Raw genomic sequence first — 13,521 nt, 5'->3', positions numbered from 1 at the left:
TTCTCATGTAAATCCCCTGTGTTTAATTTTTTTTGTTTAAAAATAGCCAAATATTATATCATATCATATCATATCATATCATGTTATATTATATTATATTATATTATATTATATTATATTATATTATATTATATTATATTATATTATATTATATTATATTATATATTATATTATGGGGCGTTACATATTTGCTCCATAATCTGCACTCGTCTTTTACCTCCAGCAGAGTGCAGCAGAATTACAGAAGCCTCATGAGCAGCAGCTTCCGTATTAATATATAATTCAGCACTGAGATGGAAGTATAAATATTCCAGTTTATTTGCAACATCACTCAGTCGAGCATTTAACAAAACAAAAAGGAGCCACATGCTCTATTTACCCTGTTATGTTGGTGTTAACAATTTACCATAAAAACAGCAAATAAATGTTGATTTTGGGGCCATTTTATTGAACACGCTCTACTGATCAACAGCAAAACAGCATATATATATATATATATATATATATATATATATATATATATATTCAGCTGAAATATAGCTGTGATGCACTTAAATGTGCATGTGTGCTACTGTGGAGTAAATGGATGCTATAAAGAGCAGAAAACGTCGGCCCTACTTATTCAAAACATCCGCCCACGGGTGACTTTTTGGCATATGGCGTGTAGGTGACAGAAAGCATCTAATTAAGGCGGCTTTATGAAACCTTACACGGCCGCTATTGTGAGGAGCTGTTTTTATTCACTCAGATTCATCATCACTAACCAGGGAGTGAACTGAAGTTATCCTGCCGCCGCATATCTGCAGGCCGTGTGAGACAAACAGGTGTGGATGGTGTACGTACATATTAATAATACTGCAGATAAAGCCAGATGTGTTTCCTGACCTTAACTTATTCTATGCATGAACTCACATTTTCAGAGTGTTATTCTGGAGGGTGGTTGGTAAGCTGTTATGAAAAAAAAAAAAAAAAAGGTGGTAGGTTGTTGCTAATTGGTTCCTCGAGTGTTTGTAGTGATTTCTGGCGTAGTTGGGACAGGATGTGTTGCTAGGTTCTTCTTCTATGGACCAAACAGGAGGAAGGATAAGAATATAATTCATGTGAAGAAGAATTAAAAGAGCCTGTAGTGTTAATTTTTAAATAAAGTCAACAACAAGACATTAGTGAGATGAAATGAATCTCACTAATTAACTTCTTCTAATAGTTTTCTTTCCTCTTTGTGTTTGCATGCTGCATTTTTCTTTGAATCCTCCCCCCCTGTAGTGTCCACAGCGCACAGTGTCGGCCTCCCCAGCAGTCAAACTAATAAGGCTGATGTATCGGCGTACGGCAGGCAGGGTTGGTGTGGACTCTGTAGTAAAACTATGCTTCATAATGTCATGTGTTTGCTCACCTCTCACCTGTTTTAATGCTCTACCCTGAGAGCAAGCCAGAGACCAATATACACCAGACTCATGAAGTATTTATATTCCACGCTGAAATCCTCTTAAAACGCTCCCTCTGGGTGACTGACGTGTTCACAAGCGCGCATGTCTGAGTCGTGTCAAGTGCTTCAGGAAATAAAGTGGACAAGAAGTGTGAAGGTGCTCTGCCCCTCAGATGAAGGCAGCATCAGAGCCGCTCCAGGCAGGATTTATATGCAGAAATACACCCACCTCTGTCTGTGTCAGGAGCTGGATTGGACGGTGAAGGGGACGATCCTTCCTTCCTGCCTCTCGGGGGAGATTCAGATTAAAATTCATGTGCTGGGAGGGGTCACTTGTGGGACATTTTTTGTGCACAGAAAGTGATGAATTGAAACAGCAGCACTGGTACACAAACCTGCCTCTGAAGCGATTTCTTTTCATCGCCTCCATCCCTTCCACTTAACCACAGGAGGATGTTTAAGTCATGCAGTGTGATGCCTGAATGTTGGAATACATCAAATTTTTATTGCTCTTCAAAACTATTATATTGTGCTGTCTGTTGAGGCCACTGAAGGCTGAGTGCTGCAGCTCTGAAGGATTTTGTTTTGTTATTTCCCAGGAGATTCACTTCATCATTCCTTGGCATTCCTACATCCAGCAGCCAGTTAGCTTAGCATGAGGCACAAATCCAGGAAACAGGGAAAAGAGCTGACCTGGCTCCAATGAACACTGATTATTAACACTTTGTATCTCACCTGTGGGATCAGTAAATACACCTGTGTGGTGTAAAAACAACAATTCGCTGCTTTTTTGAGTTTTTGCCTGGACAAGAAGTATTCCTGTGTGCCATTTTTACTTTTTGGTGTTTATGTGGATTAAACAAACAAAAGATTGAGAGTGTTAATATGATGAATGAGCTTTGGGGATGCTGAGCTAAGCTCCCCAGCTGCTGGCTTTAGCTTCTCTGAACTATTCCTTTAACTTTTGAGTGTTAATTATTAAGATCTGCTGCTACTTCCTATACATTCTCATATAGGAGACGCTGCCTGGATGTGAGTGGCAGAGCTCAGCGCTGGTTTATCGTGGCTCTGGTGTATAAGGATCATATTATCTGTCAAAAAGCTGCAGTAACTGACAGCGCTCGGGTGAAATCCACTGAATCATACTGCATCAGTGGAATAATCCATCAGAAACAGGCAAATATCTCAAAACAGTATCATTAATATTACCACCTTTGGACATTTCAGAGCAAAAGCAATAAAGCTGATGAGAGAACAGAGACTCTGTTTGCTTCTCACTTGGTTTTCTTCCCATTTTCCTTTGATGGGCTGCACCACCAACACCACCACCAGCACCACCAGCATCTTACCTGCTTTGTTTTTTCTGTTTTCCCTCCTCTTGGGTGTCTGTCTTCGTCTCCAACCTCTCCTGAAGCGATGATCTTCGAAAGCAAGCTCTATGGGAGTCCTCTTAGCATAATGAGCAGAGCACACCAGGCTCACATACACAGCGATTCCCTGAGCACTGCTGGGGAAGTACGGAGGGAGAGACGACATGAAATAACAACTCTGATTCCTTCCTTCCTTCCTTCCTTGCCTCCTTCCTCTCATCTTTTCTTCCTCTGCCTTGCTGCATAATAGTGGCCAGTTCTCCCTTTGTTGTTGTTCTTACTTCACACCAACATGAGACAGATTTTATGATCACAGGGTTTCACTTTTACTTTCATTTCACGGAGACCAATTAAAAGTCCTAATCCACACCACTAATGGCTCTCCTCAGTTTACCTCCTCGCAGTGATTTTAAAGTCTCTCTACGGCTCTTTTCTGCCACTGAACCTCAGCGAAGCGCCGTGAATGTGTAGGGTTCGGTCACACATTAATTCGGCTGCCTCTGGGGACAGCCACTGATAGTGGAGTGATGGTGCCGTCAGCAGATTTAACTCCAGCTGCACATCTGCAGTGTGTATTTCTCTAAACAGAAGCAAAGCGAGAGTATCTGTGTGCATGAGAATGGGAAAACTAGAGAGAGGAGAGAATGAGGAAGATATTGCAATGAGGGGGAATATTATCCTCCCATCGGTGCAGTACGAGCAACTTTGTCTATATTTAGATGCACTTAGTCTGCGCCTTCTTAAACAGAGTTATTTGGAGCATCCACACATAAAAGATCCACAAGAAAAGACCTGGTTTATCTCGTTTCCCATCATCTCTCTGTGAAAGGTACCAAAGTTGTGCACACCGCAAACTGATTTGCAATTCAAAAGCAATTTACCCCCATTTTTAGAACCATTTTTCACTCAAGAGATGCAGAAATTCTCTCCTGTTCGCCACAAAGCAGTGGAAACTTTTCCTTCCCTGTAAAATGAGTAAGAACCCCACAGTGCACAGTGAAGTCTTAAACTATAGCATGTTCTGCCCATAAACACTCAGCATTGTTCATTTGCATTTGAACTTCAACAGTTGTCATTTTCTCGTTCGTATTAAACACAAGTTCCATCTGAACTAACATTTCTGTTTGTCAGAGTTAAAGGTGGGTTTAGCTTGAAGCTGTGAGAGGTAATAAGTCTCCTGTAGCTAAATACCACATTATGTTTCACATCATGTCAGATGTCACAATCACGTCCTGATTGCGACATCAGAGTGCAGTGGGGAGTTGCTAATGGGTAATATCTGGAACCTGGTGCTCCGTTTTCATGAGCAATGTCACGGCTGAGTGTGATGCTTCACTACAACCTGCAGTAATAGTTTTTATGGCCACTTGGAGCCGGAGGAGACAAACAAACAGACTCATATTCAGTTTGAAGTTGTGTCTCCGCCCTCCTGATGAATCTAAGTGCAATATTCACTCTCTTTTAGCTCTGTTTTCATCTCCACCGACTTCTGCCAGTTAATGTCTGCTGTGATATTTGTCTCTTTAGCTGCTAAATGCTTGGTTATTGTCACCAGCTGCTCATGAGCTCAGCCTGTCTGTCTGTCTGCCTGTCTGTCTGTCTCTCTGCAGACACTCACATCATTACACACAGTTTTACACGTTGTTGATATAAAAATATTGATTGTTGCTGCTTCATAGTCTCTGATAGACTCAGATAGCAGGAACATTTCTTCTTTTTCTAAATTGAACTGCAGCACGTTGGCATATCGAGCCAAGAGAGCGATATAGAATAAGAAAAAAGCTAAACGGAAACCTCTGACTGTGGGAATTTGCATAAATGCATTATCACGCTGTCAGGACTTTAGAGCACAGCGATGAGATGCTGGTTTTACTGGCAGCTCCGTCACACCTGTGAAGAAAATGAACTGTTGATGATTTGGAGGTTTTTCGGTGTGTTAATATAGAGAGGCAGACAAAGTTCAAGCTTTTAAAGTTCTTTCCTCCAGTGTTTTAATTACTTTAGTCTGACATTTACTCTCTTGGTCTGAGTCCAGGTCGACCATTTTGGATAATTTGCATGTTTCCCAAGGAACCTCTAATTCTTCCTCTAAGATTTAAAGGGCTAGTCCAATAATTATGTGCACCAGTGAATGTAATTATAAGTCGCTGAGAAGTAAATCAGGATGACAACAGCACTAAAATCTCCCTTTTGGTGTACAGAAGGAGGAATCTGGACCACCCCTTCCCCCGGAGATAATGAAAAACCATTTGAAATGTGCCTCATATCTCCGCTCCATCTGAGTCACTGAGGTGTTCAGAGCTGAAAGGTTTCCCTCTCACCTCTTCTCACTGCTTGATTAGTATTCGGCTGACTTTATCTGCAGTGAACTGTGTGAGGTTTCCATTTAAGCAGGCTGACGCTGAAGAATTTCTGCAGTAGTAAACACCACTGTATGCTAATCTGAGGAAGAGATCCTATTAAACGTCATTAGCTGAACTGGTGAGTCTCCTTTATCTATTAACCCCCTCTCCCTCTATCTCTCCTCCCATGGTAATTGAAAGAGCAGATGTTATAAGGTAATTGCCTCATCACTCAGGCTGCTCAGCCCCTCTACATGTAAATGTCTCATTTCCACAATGACTTCTGATTTTCACACTCTACCTTTAACTCGTGGTCTCCTCAGATAGACCGCTGGAGCGCTGCACGCTCCCTCTACACACTTCCCCATGTGTGCTCTGAATAAAGTGATGAAACATCGGCACATGAAAGGCACGTAGCTGAGAGGCTGAAAGGGATCCTTAATGTGACTGAACGTATTATAGCCTCAGGTTAAGACATGATTATAAAGAGTAAAGAGCCCGAGGACACTGAAGGCAACTAAAGTAATTAACTCTGTTATTATAGCGGCTATTTAAATGTCTATTTTTACACCAGCGACTGTTTTATACGTAGGAGTCGTGGGGTCAAAGATAGATTTCTGTGTGTCTCAGCTCGGCTCTGACTAAATTAATTCACAGAACATCTAATGCAGCTACGGCTTCAAGTTTCTTTTCATCTCCTAATCGAGATGTAAATTCTGAGAAAACATTTTAATGAAGCCTCCTTATCGGCGACAAAGCCTGTGAAAAAACCAAAACCTAAAATGTGTTTTTTTTGTTTCTCACAGAAAACTGAAGATGTTATTTGACATATTTGAACAGTTCATATAGTTGAAAGGTCGTTTTTACTCCAACAGGAGAGAATAGTGTTTTTCTGATGTGTTGTTCTGGTGCACAGCAGCATGACGGTCTATCTGGGACTGACTCAAAATAAACTACAGCAACTGTCGGCTCTAAAGAATAAAACATGTCGTTCAGTTTGGCTCATTGATACGTCCTTAATAGTTGATTTTGGCACAAGAGGATACTTCACATCAGGCTACACACACATCACCTGTCAGCAGGATTCACTATTTGCTGGTTTAGTCATTTCAAGGGACTTATAAGAAGACAATTAGAAGATGTTGAATATTGATCACCTGGTAGGCTATATTAAAGGGCAACACACTGAATTACAAACTGCATTACAGTGTTAGTTTTCTTGGTGTGAAGCTTAAAGACGAGATTTAAGAAAACAAAGTGTCCCTAAATGACATGATTCACTGTTAAGGGCTGTAATTTGAACCGGTGCTTACTGTCACTGCGTTAGCGTCACTGTTCTCTTCTCTCCAGACTGATCTGACACTGTATTTAATGTGACAAGCTTCAAGAAGAGCTGATTCTCAGCAGCTCGCCAAATCACTTGTGACAATCTTAGAGCGAAGATAAATGACGTTTTTCCAGCGTGAGTCCATTTTCCTCTCCTCCTGTAAATCCTGAAGGCATCTCCATCTATTCATCTTATCACAGATAGATTTATCTGACTGCAGGTGTAATGGGAGTGTTCATATTATGGTAATTGAGCACTAACTGAGAAAGGAGTGGCAGGAAGGCGGGAGGAGATGCAGAGAATCAGGAGAGCAGTCACATAGCGGGGAACCAGAGGTTTGTGCCGCAGTGGAGGAATCGAGGCACACCAGCTGAGACCCAGAGGAAACACTTCAGCCTGCCGCTGGAGGTTTAACTGCACTCCCGTCTCCCTGTGGGATAATCCTGCTGTTCACACTGTAGCGGTGTGACAGCGAGCCTTGTTTGTGTGCCTAGCAAAGGGAAAACATGGAGGAGATACAGGGATTCTGGTTTTTATTCTCATACCTGACTGAACCAGGCAGCTCTGCTGGGTGTCAAATAGGACTCTGATGTGTTGCAGTAAAGATGGACAGAAGCTGTGCTGATAAAGAAACAGACAAAAGCTCTGGTGATCCAGCATTAGGAGGAGAAAGCTGCCGTCCTTTTAGGCAGCTGTTAATCCCCACATTGGGCTTTTTAACGTCTCTTCTGGGAGGAGAGACGTGGCTTCTTGCTAAACAGAAAATTACTGATGTGCACAGACTTGGTGGCACATTTCCTCTGCACAGACTCCTCTAAAGCCCTTCGCAGTGAGATAATGTATGTTGTTTTGCAGCATAATTTGCTGGGATCAGACTCATTTCGATAATGAATGCAATTACAGGTTCCAGTTTTACGGCGAACATCCTGATTGGCCCATTACCGAAGACCGGCGCTGTTTCAGGGTCCTCCCAGCGAGCTGTATGAGCTCTGCTGGAAGAATACAGGGATCAAGAAGTTCATTTATCTGAGGAGCGTAGTGAGAAAATCAACCACCTGTTAACTGAGCATTAATGAACACAATGAAATGAAGAGCTTTTAATGAGAGCAAAATAAACCTCCTCTTTTGTCTGTGTTGGCTCAGAGCTGACGCTGAGACACAGCAGGTCTATAAAACAAATCCAAGATGACGTTTGCTGCTGAAACAAAGTGTGTGTGTGTGTGTGTGTGTGTGTGTGTGTGTGTGTGTGTGTGTGTGTCCAGTGGGCTCTGGGCGTTAGTGGCAGCTTTACAGCTCGACACTCTTTGTGCTAAAACTGTGTGAGTTGTGAATTTTCACAGTCTGATTGAAAGCAGTTTTGGTAGGCTGACAGTTTTTATTAAGCTGTGGTGGGAGAAGTACTTGTTGGGCAGGATGGTCCCTTTCACAGAGATATATTATTAGTTTTAGGATATCATATAATTGGAATATTATTGCTGACGCTTGTAAGCAGCGTTTTCATGCTGCAGCTGGTGGAGGCAGAGCACATTTTAATGGTCTCATATTATATAATTAAATGTCTCTTCAACATAAATATGCGCCTGTGAGTGTTTACAGCCAAACCATGAGAATTAAATACCCTCTTCCCTTTTCTCCTGCTCCATCTTTCAGTAAATGCAGTAGATGTGGCTCCTTTTATGATGTCAAAAGGGGACCTGTTGAAGGTGTGACCCCCTCCAGCCCTGTCCACCCCGTCTATTAAAAATCCTCCTGAAGCCACCTCGCTGTCCATCACAGTTTTTTCCCCTCTGACGGCGGAGCACAGACATGTCAGAGGTGAGAACAAAGACCAGCGATTGTTCTGTTTGTTCTGTGCAAAAAGAGGCTGAAAACAGCCGCAGCAGCCTTTTTTTTTAACATCACACCACGTAAACCTGCTCTAGGAAGAAATCCAAACACAAGTACGGACTTGAAACTGCTGGATAGTTTAATCTGTAGTGTCACATCATATAAACTGATTCTATGTTATGGTTTTGTTTCACTTTTTTGTGCTTTGAATGACAATGACAATGACAATGAAAGGAATCTATCTATCTATCTATCTATAAAGGGCTCTGAAGTTTTTGTGGTTGATAAATAGTTCAGTGAAGCTTTCCAGAAAAGATCCCTCCGACTGGTGACTCATGAAAGGAATAGTTCAACATTTTGGGGAAAACACTTATTTGCTTTTTTTCCCGGACTTTGGATGAGAAGATTTATGTTCTATGTTTTTATTTTTATTATTTTTTAGCTAAATGATGCTACTGCTAGCACCCAGTTAGCTTTGCTCAGCGTGGAGGAACAGCCGTCCTGTCTGAGGGTCAGAAAACCCTCCTCTGCTGCTCACATTTCATCTTCTTAATGTAACCTGAACAAAGGGCCAAGTGTAAAAATGGCACTTTTACGTTGTGTTTTAGCCAAATATCTCTTGGCACAGTAACTTCCTGCCTCACTGGACTCCGAGGGCGTCCGAGTCATTAGTGAACTCTGCTGAGATCATGTTATCTCTGAGTTATTAAGCTCCTGACTTGTAAATAGTGTTCAGGTCAAACATCCAAGTAATTATGGCCGAGATTTCTCTACATCTGACTTTGCACTTGGCACAGATGTTCTTAATAAATCAAGCAAACAGGGATTCATCCCACATATGATACATAGAGTGTTTAAAGTATCCTTAAACATTAAACTAATTAGTCATTATGTCAGAATAACCATTGAGAAAATCAAAGTAATGTCAGTAAATATCAGTGTTTAATGGAACCCCTCATTGTTTCATATAGGTTTTACTTTTAATTACATAAATATAAAAGTACAATCATTGGTTTAAATGTGCAACTTGCAAACAGAATTAATTTGCATACATTAACTGGACGTTACACCAAGATGCAAGCAACATGAGACACACACACACACACACACACACACCGGGGTGTAGAAATGTGTTGGTAGAGCCTAAGGTCGACAGAACTGTGGATCAGAGACACCGTGAGTGAGTTTTAAACTGTGATAAACTGTGAATGTGGTTTGTGGCTCCGTATCTGCACACAAACAACAGCAGCTGTTGTGTGGATTTGGAGACGGAGCTCCAGATCAAAGCCAACAATGTGACTCTTGTTAAAGATCAGACGCAGCCAAGCAGAGCATTCCTGCATCACTCTGTCACAGAGTCACCCGGCTGTTCACCTGCCCGCTGCTAACCGCCATTTCCAACGTGCCCCCGCCAAATTAATGTAAATGCAATTTGTTCCTGAAACGAGCGGCTTTAACAGTCTGAAAATACAAAAGAAGTTCACGCACTCTTCCTCGGAGGAAACTGGGGACAGCACAGTGTCACTTATCGTGCTGTGATCAGAGAGAAATAATAGCTTCGCTGAATAAATGATAATCCCTTTAGCACCAGCAACAGCCGTCGAGATTAACATTAACAACATCTCCAGTCTCTGCTTATTTCAAACAGATTGTTTTATTACGGGGCTTGTAATGGCTGAGGAGCATGACATTTGAATGGCACCATTTTACAGTCCACGTTCTGTCGACTACAGATCAGATTTTCCGGTGTGAACACGGCGTCAAATGAAATAAACACCGCCAGTGTTTGACAATTAAAAATTGAATTAACGCCGACAAGTTGACTGCACATCCTGCGGCGCTGTGATCCAAGGCCGCCATGTTCACCCTTTTTACGCACCGATAGCGTGGGCTTGAATGTTTTGCATCATCTCATTTTCTGATGTCGTGTTTTAAGAGAAAATTAATCAAGAGGATTTAATTTTATCATGAGAAAAGTCAGCGGTATCACGTTTTAAGAGTCGTTTCTGCTGATGACAAATACAAACTTACAGTAAATCCTAAGACCACCTGTCTCCTCTTACAGAAGATACAGAGGACAGCGGGGCAATTAAAACCATTGCAATCAATGGAGATCAATTTTGCAAAATGCAAAAGGATAGTATAGTACAGCACACGAAGTCTACACACAAGCCTAGAATCTTTTCAATAAGGAACATTTTTGTAATATGCAAAGACTAAAGTAAGGCAGCTGATTTCAAGCCACGCATGCATGTTAGGTGAGCAAACATTATTCTAAATACTATTATCTTAAAAGCTCGATGGGTTTCAGGCCTAAGGAAAATACATTTTAATGGATATCATATTAAATCAACTACCTTCAGTGGGACTTGTCTTTAGGGAAGCATAAAACATAACATATCACAGTCCTTTAATTCTCATTTTCAGTCCTTTGGAAAAACAAATGCATACATACACACATGCTCCTTGGTTACACAGCAGCGAGCTTGACCCCGACAGCTGCAGGGGCTTTTAGAAATCAGTAAGCAATCCTGAAACCTCTGCCAGTGTAACCCTCAGCCTCAGACGGAAAATTAAACTTCACATACGGCATCATTCAGGAATCATTATTATATCATTATATGAAAGTGCCAGAAAAAAACCTCCTCCCCCCCTTCGGACATATTACAGCAGGGGAACAGCACTGAATTCAATCTACAGTATGTCATTTGCTACAGCATGCCCATACCCCGTAACCCCCCTCCCCCCACACACACACACCACACACACACACACACACACACACACACACACACACACACACACACACACTCACATTACATCACTAAGATACAGTGAGCTCACTTGGGTCTGTTGGGGATTGTTGAAGGAATAAATTGGCTTTTTGTGGGAAATACAGGTATTTGCTTTCTTGCTGAGAGTTAGATGAGATGATAGATAAAGTTACCAATCTAACGCCCATCCATCTATCCATCCATGTTCTTCTGCTTATCTGAGGTCTGGTGGCAGTATTCCAGATGTCCTCCTCCTCAGCAACGCTGTCCAGCTCCTCCTGGGAGAAACCGAGGCGTTCCCAGTCCAGATGAGATATATAATTCCTGCAGCCGGTTCTGGGTCTGCCTCTGGGTCTCCTCCCAGTCGGACGTGCCCAGAATACCTCCAAAGCGAGGCGCCCTGGAGGCATCCTAATCAGACGCCCGAACCCCCTCAAACCAGCTGCATTCGGAGCAGCGGATCTACTCCGAGCTCCCTCCGGATGTCTGAGCCCCTCGTCAGATCTCTTGGGCTGAGCTCAGACACCCTGCAGAGGAAACTCATGTTAGCAGCTTGTATCCACAAGCTTGTTTTTTTGGGTCATTACCTAAAGTTCATGACCAGGTGAGGGTTGGAGGTAAACCACAGGTAAATCAAGAGCTTCGCATCCTGTCTTCACCTCAGTGGTCCAGTACAGAGCCCGCATCTCCATCTGTCCATCTTCTGCTCCAGTTTAACACCCCGGAATACTTGATAACCATGGCCATGCTGACTAGTTAGCTAGTTAGTTTACCTCTTTATCCCAAAGGAGATGTAACATGTTACTCTGTGAACTTTAGACTTGCTTGTAGGCAGATTTTATTACGTTGGGACAGAACCAGGAAGCTACAACTAGCAGCTGGTTAGCTTAGCATAGAAAAATAAGTGGACAGGGGAAAACAGCTAGACAGACTGTAAAATCTGCAGGTGTATTGTTTTACAGGAGGTTATGTGCAACACTATTTCTATGAGATATCTGTGGATGGAGCGTTGGAGGCAGAGCACCGTTCATATGAAAGTTGCTCAGTGGCGTTAAAATTACCCAGATCTTCTACACCAATGGGGCCCACAGAGAAAGAGCTCCTCGGTCTCAGGCTCGCTCATGATAAGGACAGTTCATTATGCCCAAGATAATATTACGTAACACTGGATTTGACTGTGAATTATACAAGTTTTAGGATATAATTTAGGAGTGTTCGTACTGGGAAGTTGTTGTACATCCAAAAAAAAGATCTGCTAATTTAATCTGACGTCTCTTTCATAATGTAAGTCTATGGGAAAAAGTCTGTTTGGGCCCATTGGCATCACGTGATGGACCCAGAAGCTGTAAGTTCTCTTCGTACATCCATGATGGAAACGGGGTAAAAGTCAGCCAGAGTCTGTCCAAAGGTCCAAACATCCAGAGAGCATCTAAAGCATCTAAAGTTTGTTAAATCTATACAAACACCAAAGTGTAGAAACGACTGGTTGTGGTTTTAGCTCCTGTCGTTACGCTAAGCTACGCTAACCAGCTCCAGCTACATGTTTACCTCACAGGTGAGTGAGGCATCGGTATTCTCATTTCACTCTTCGCAAGAAAGCAAATTCGAGTATTCCCCAAAATGTCAAGCTGCTGTTTAACGTCTGGAAAGCGTGTGTTCACTGTGTGATAGGCCTGTCCATGTTTCTGGGAGGTGGGTGAGTTAGGAGGGTTGTCACTCTGCCGACGGAGACGTGTGACAGCGAGACTTCTTCAATCATTCACATGTAGATACTTGAAAGCTATATGTAGAAAAATAGACTTGAAAGAGTCCTCTGTTTTATATACAGCTATCTTGTATGGCTTTACCATAATGGCATGCAGGAAAAACTAAGACAAGCCTGAAGATTTGAACTACCTGAGTCATTTTCTCTATTCCTCTTGGTGAGACTGGGGAGTAAAGGAAAATATTCACATCTATGCTCGGCGAGGATGGAAATCAATTAAAGATAGATCCAGATCCAATTCAGAAAGCGCTTTTTAAGACATTCCAAAGCTATATATACATTTATGGCATGTCTCATCATATTCACAGTGTAAGGGTGATGAGCGTGAGGGAGAGCGCTGACATCTGTGAGAACAAGGAAGCAGGAGGGTTTTGGTGCAGTGTGTGTGAAGAGATGACAGGGAAAAATAAGTGAGCGGCCGTGGAGGATATTACATGTTGAGGATGGACGCCAGGAAAAGTTGAGCCCTTGGCTGAGAGACTGATGCAGATTGATCACGAGTTTGGGAGTCGATTAACACCACTTCCTCCACCTCTACCGCTGTCATCAGCCCCTCTCTCTGGCTCTCTACCTTCATCACTGTCTCCTGGACTGTTGAGCTAACAACGTCTCCCCCTCCGTCTTGCTGGTTATGAAACATCAAACACCAGCTTTAAATCACACAAGCCTTGGAAGAGGTGGCTGCCGGCA

Source organism: Pempheris klunzingeri, chromosome 12, assembly GCF_042242105.1.
Source record: "Pempheris klunzingeri isolate RE-2024b chromosome 12, fPemKlu1.hap1, whole genome shotgun sequence".
In the NCBI taxonomy this organism is placed as follows: domain Eukaryota; kingdom Metazoa; phylum Chordata; class Actinopteri; order Acropomatiformes; family Pempheridae; genus Pempheris; species Pempheris klunzingeri.
The sequence above is the reverse complement of the archived record's forward strand: the minus strand, read 5'-3'. Positions refer to the sequence as shown.